General features: G+C 38.9%; 1 protein-coding gene across 1 annotated transcript in view; it reads right to left on the reverse strand.

Moving 5' to 3' along the window:
• Nucleotides 1-6,076: 6,076 nt before the first annotated feature.
• The window catches only part of LOC142790225 (uncharacterized), a 2,608-nt gene continuing 2,432 nt past the window's right edge, over nucleotides 6,077-6,252 (reverse strand). Inside the window, exon 1 of the mRNA XM_075885203.1 lies at nucleotides 6,077-6,252. This exon is cut by the window's right edge and continues 2,432 nt beyond it. The gene's annotated coding sequence lies outside the window, so the exon portion shown is untranslated.

The following is a 6,252-nucleotide window of genomic DNA, read 5'->3' on the forward strand; positions in this document are numbered from 1 at the left end:
AATGTTGTGAAAGCACACAAAACGGCATGAACAAGCCAAATACTGCGTGTTCTACCGTTACAAGTGCGAAACTGCTATATTGTGATATTCTCGTTAAAGCGCATGCAAGCATCGTGAAACCTTAAAGAACAATGTCATTTAGCGAGATACAGCGTTCTGTACTGCAATAAGTTGGTGAAAAACTGTGAGGTTATGCAAGTATCGTAATTGTGAACAAAACAGTGTAATAGAGCGTTTTTAGATACAAGTGCGAATGTTAGGTTAGGTTAAGATATGAACCGTCGTAAAACCGCATTAAACAATGTCAATTACTGAGATGTAGTGTTTTTCACCATTAAAAGTGGGGAACTGCGATAATTAATGTGAAAGCGCTTGCAACCGTCGTTAGGTTAGGTTAGGTTAGGTTAGGTTTGGTTAGGTTAGGTTAGGTTAGGCTAGGTTAGATTAGGTTAGGTTGGGTTGAGTTGGGTTAGGTTAGGTTAGGTTAGGTTAGGTTGGGTTAGGTTAGGTTAGGTTAGGTTAGGTTACGTTAGGTTAGGTTAGGTTACGTTAGGTTAGGTTAGGTTAGGTTAGGTAAGGATAATTTGGTTAGGTTAGGTAAGGTTAGGTTAGGTTAGGTTAGGTTGGGTTGGGTGTTGTTGGGTTGGGTTGGGTTGGGTTAGGTTAGGTTGGGTTAGGTTAGGTTAGGTTACGTTAGGTTAGGTTAGGTTAGGTTACGTTAGGTTATGTTAGGTTAGGTTAGGTTTCGTTAGGTTAGGTTAGGTCAGGTAAGGTTAGGTTACGTTAGAATGGGTTAGGTTAGGTTACGTTAGGTTAGGTTAAGTTAGGTTAGGTTAGGTTTGGTTAGGTTAGGTTAGGTTAGCTTAGGTTAGGTTAGGTTGGGTTGGGTTGGGTTGGGTTTGGTTAGGTTAGGTTAGGTTAGGTTAGGTTGGGTTAGGTTAGGTTAGTTTAGGTTAGGTTAGGTTAGGTTAGGTTGGGTTGGGTTGGGTTAGGTTAGGTTAGGTTAGGTAAGGTTAGGTTAGGTTAGGTTAGGTTAGGTTAGGTTAAGGTATGAACCGTCGCAAAACCGCATTAAACAATGTCACTTAGTGAGATGCAGTGTTTTTCACCTTTACAAGTTGGGAACTGTGATATCTAATGTCAAAGCGCTTGAAACCGTCGTAATGTTGTAGAAAGCAATGTAAAGTAGCGAGTAAAACGTTTTCTAACGATAGAAGTGCGAAGGTCATAATAGGTTGATATGTTAGTTTAAGCTAGGTAGCGTCGTGAAACTACCAAAAACAACGTCATCTAACGAGATAGTGTTGTTTTATTGCGAGTACGAAACTGCGATAGGTGAAATGTGAAAGCACACAAAACGGCATGAACAAGCCAAATACTGCGTGTTGTACCGTTACAAGTGCGAAACTCCTATGTTGTGATATTCTCGTTAAAGCGCATGCAAGCATCGTGAAACCTTAAAGAACGATGTCATTTAGCGAGATACAGCGTTCTGTACTGCAATAAGTTGGTGAAAAACTGTGAGGTTATGCAAATATCCTAATTGTGAACGAAACAGTGTAATAGAGCGTTTTTATTACAAGTGCGAATGTTAGGTTAGGTTAAGATATGAACCGTCGTAAAACCGCATTAAACAATGTCACTTAGTGAGATGCAGTGTTTTTCACCATTACAAGTCGGGAACTGCGATATCTAATGTGAAAGCGCTTGCAAACGTCGTTAGGTTGGGCTAGGTTTGGTTAGGTTAGGTTAGGTTACGTTAGGTTAGGTTAGGTTAGGTTAGGTAATGTTAGGTTAGGTTGGGTTAGGTTAGGTTAGGTTACGTTAGGTTAAGGTATGAACCGTCGTAAAACCGCAATAAACAATGTCACTTAGTGAGATGCAGTGTTTTTCACCTTTACAAGTTAGGAACTGCGATATCTAATGTGAAAGCGCTTGAAACCGTCGTAATGTTGTAGAAAGCAATGTTAAGTAGCGAGTAAAACGTTTTCTAACGATAGAAGTGCGAAGGTTATGTTAGGTTGAGTTATGTTAGTTTAAGCTAGGTAGCGTCGTGAAACCACCAAAAACGACGTCATCTAACGAGATAGTGTAGTTTTATTGCGAGTACAAAACTGCGATAGGTAAAATGTTGTGAAAGCACACAAAACGGCATGAACAAGCCAAATACTGCGTGTTGTACCGTTACAAGTGCGAAACTGCTATGTTGTGACATTCTCGGTAAAGCGCATGCAAGTATCGTGAAACCTTAAAGAACGATGTCATTTAGCGAGATACAGCGTTCTGTACTGTAATAAGTTGATGAGAAACTGTGAGGTCAAGCAAATATCGTAATTGTGAACGAAACAGTGTAATTGAGCGTCTTTAGATACAAGTGCGAATGTTAGGTTAGGTTGACATATCAACCGTCGTAAAACCGCATTAAACAATGTCACTTAGTGAGATGTAGTGTTTTTCAACATTACAAGTCGGGAACTACGATATCTAATGTGAAAGCGCATGAAACCGTCGTAATCTTGTAGAAAACATTGTAAAGTGGCGAGTAAAACGTTTTCTAACGATAGAAGTGCGAAGGTTAGGTTAGGTTAGGTTAGGTTAGTTTAAGCTAGGTAGCGTCGTGAAACTACCAAAAACGACGTCATCTAACGAGATAGTGTTGTTTTATAGCGAGTATTAAACTGCGATAGGTGAAATGTTGTGAAAGCACACAAAACGGCATGAACAACCCAAGTACTGCGTGTTGTACCGTTACAAGTGCGAAACTGCTATATTGTGATATTCTCGTTAAAGCGCATGCAAGCATCGTGAAACCTTAAAGAACAATGTCATTTAGCGAGATACAGCGTTCTGTACTGCAATAAGTTGGTGAAAAACTGTGAGGTTATGCAAATATCGTAATTGTGAACAAAACAGTGTAATAGAGCGTTTTTAGATACAAGTGCGAATGTTAGGTTAGGTTAAGATATGAACCGTCGTAAAACCGCATTAAACAATGTCAATTACTGAGATGCAGTGTTTTTCACCATTAAAAGTGGGGAACTGCGATATTTAATGTGAAAGCGCTTGCAACCGTCGTTAGGTTAGGTTAGGTTAGGTTAGGTTAGGTTAGATTAGGTTTGGTTAGGTTAGGTTAGGTTAGGTTAGGTTAGGTTAGATTAGGTTAGGTTGGGTTAGGTTAGGTTGGGTTAGGTTGGGTTAGGTTAGGTTAGGTTAGGTTAGGTTACGTTAGGTTAGGTTAGGTTACGTTAGGTTAGGTTAGGTTAGGTTACGTTAGGTTAGGTTAGGTTAGGTAAGGATAATTTGGTTAGGTTAGGTAAGGTTAGGTTAGGTTAGGTAAGGTTGGGTTGGGTGTTGTTGGGTTGGGTTGGGTTGGGTTAGGTTAGGTTAGGTTACGTTATTTATTTATTTTATTTATTTATAAATACTACAATCCCTAGTCGGGACTTTGGTAGGGTGGGAAGATGAACAATGCATGATCTGGTACTACGAAATGTGTGGAACAAGTGGTAGGCGTAACCAGGTCACATAATTCGTATGACATAAAACAGAAAGTGACCTATCAAAAAAATGAAACGCGGTTACACATCTGAACAATACACGTACGCATGCATACCAATACATATATAGCAATCCTCAATACAATTACGTGCACACAAGAACAAAATACCGAGTGTAGGTAAATAATATAGCAATAACGAAATGAAACACAAATACATGCATAGACCTTCAAGAATAAATGTGCACTCTTACTAAGTACGCATGTGTGCATATATACGAAATATAAATGAGATCCAGGTTCATGAACACAGACTAGAAGTAAAACTTGCCAATGAAGACTGTAACACTTGCTCATTTGTTAATAAATTCCAATCATTCACCGTTCTGGGGAAAAAAGAATATTTAAATGCATTATTTCGCGTTTGATGTGGTGTTAGTGTTCTATCATGCCGTAGTCTTGTGCTGTATCTAGAGGTGAGTGGCATAACAGAATATGTATCGACCTTAACATGCCCCATTAATATTTGGTAAAGAAACTTCAAACGTGAATGACGGTTTCTAGTGGATAGAGGTTGAAGCTTAGCTCTGGTTAACAGATCTGTTACTGATGTACGGTCATAGCGATTATATATAAATCGCACTGCTCTTTTCTGAATGGATTCCAGTTTATCAATATTTGTTTTGGTATATGGGTCCCAGATAATTGCAGCGTAGTCTAACCCGGGCAGAATAACGGATTTATACGCAAGGAGACGTACAGTGGGGGTGGATAGTTTCAGTGCTCTGCGGAGAAAAAATAGTTTACGTTGTGTGTGAGCTATGACTTGGTCGATGTGTTTATTCCACCGAAGGTCACTTGTTATTAAAAGGCCTAAGTATTTGTACTCGGTTACCTCACTGAGGTAATTGTTTTTGTAGCCGTAATAGTAAGTTAAGGGCGTTTTTTTGCGAGTAATTTTCATTGCTACTGTTTTTTCAAGATTAAGACACATCTGCCAACTTTCACACCATGACATAACCTTCTCAAAAGCTTGATTTAGGAGTAGCTGATCATTCGAGTTTTTAACTTCGCAGTACAGGATGCAGTCATCGGCGTAAAGTTTAATTTTTACAGGGATGCCGTCAACTATATCATTTATGAAAATGAGGAAAAAAAGTGGTCCGAGTACCGAACCCTGCGGGACACCAGATGATACAGAAACTCTACCCGAGCAATGTTGATTAAAAGAAACCATTTGTAGACGACCAGTTATGTATGATGAAATCCAGGATATTAGCTTAGGGTTTTGAAGTACCAAATTTAATTTATAAAGCAGTTTATTATGAGAAACCGTATCGAAAGCTTTGCGAAAGTCTAGAAAAATAGCGTCAGTTTGATTACCATTATTAATAGATGTCGCAAAATCGTGTATAGTTTCTACTAATTGAGTTTGTGTAGAGAAGCCTTTGCGAAAACCATGTTGTCCCTTGGTGAAGAAGTTTTGTTCTTCGAGAAATACTGAGATGTGTTTATGTATTGCATGTTCCATTAGTTTGCAAGCTGTCGAAATAAGCGATATGGGGCGGTAATTTTTAACCGTAGAATTGCTCCCGTTTTTGTGTAGCGGTGTAATCTTAGCTATTTTCCAATCTAGAGGAACCTCGCCCTCCTGCAATGATTTCGAAAACAATACATGAAGGTACTTTGCCATCCACTCCGCATACCGTTTTAAAAATTCGTTAGGGATGTCATCGGGACCACATGATTTTTTTATATCTATATTTAACAGCAAGTTCAGTATTCCCGTTTCGCTAATGACAATGTCTGGTACTGGCGGAAGAGAAAGACTGAAATCTGGCAATAAATTGTTATCTTTGGTGAAAACAGATTGAAATTGAGCATTGAATGCGTTCGCGATCTTTGAGCTGTCGTGAGTAATGGAACCATCAACTTCAAAAGCCGTGGAAGAACGAGACGAAGGGGAAATCAATCTCCAGAATTTTTCTGGGGATGTCGAGATAAAGCGTGGTAGTAATACACTATGGTAGTTTTGTTTATCCTTCGAAACTTCATTTTGAAGTTTAACGGTTAAAAGAGATATTTCTTGCTTTTGAGCATTTGTTGAAGAGCCCTTCTTTTTTAATCTTTTAAGTTTTCTTTTGAGCTGTAGTGTAGGCCGAGTTATCCAGGGGTTTCTCTTTTTTGGTTTCTTGACAATACGTGGCACAAAACGATCCATGCATTCCATAATAATACTTTTTAAGCGGTCCCAAAGATAGTTTACGCTAGCATCACTGCTTGCAAACGTGTCGAAATGAAAAGACAACGTATCTATTATAGAAACATCATCTGCCCTGGAAAAGTTTGGAAAGTTACGAATTGATCTATGTTCGTTCATTGATACACCGGAGAGTGTTAGTAATACCATTTCGTGATCAGAAATGCCAGGATGAATTTCACATGTAACACAAGGTGCAGGAAAGCCACGAATGAAAAACAAGTCAAGTATAGATCTAGTTTGGCCTTGTATCCTAGTGAAGTCATCAACAATTTGTAATAAATCGAATGCAAATACGAAGTCTATAATTGCTTCCCCTACTTTGTCGTTTTGCTTCCTGGTAGTCAGCAAGCTCCAATCAATGTTTGGTGCGTTAAAGTCACCAGCCAAAATGACTCTATCTTCTTGCCTTACGTGAATGGTCATGTAATTTTGTAATTCAATGAGATCGATGGGTTCCAAGGAGGGTGGCCTGTAAACAACGCCAATAACGTAT

Source organism: Rhipicephalus microplus, unplaced genomic scaffold (genome assembly GCF_043290135.1).
Source record: "Rhipicephalus microplus isolate Deutch F79 unplaced genomic scaffold, USDA_Rmic scaffold_84, whole genome shotgun sequence".
Classification (NCBI taxonomy): domain Eukaryota; kingdom Metazoa; phylum Arthropoda; class Arachnida; order Ixodida; family Ixodidae; genus Rhipicephalus; species Rhipicephalus microplus.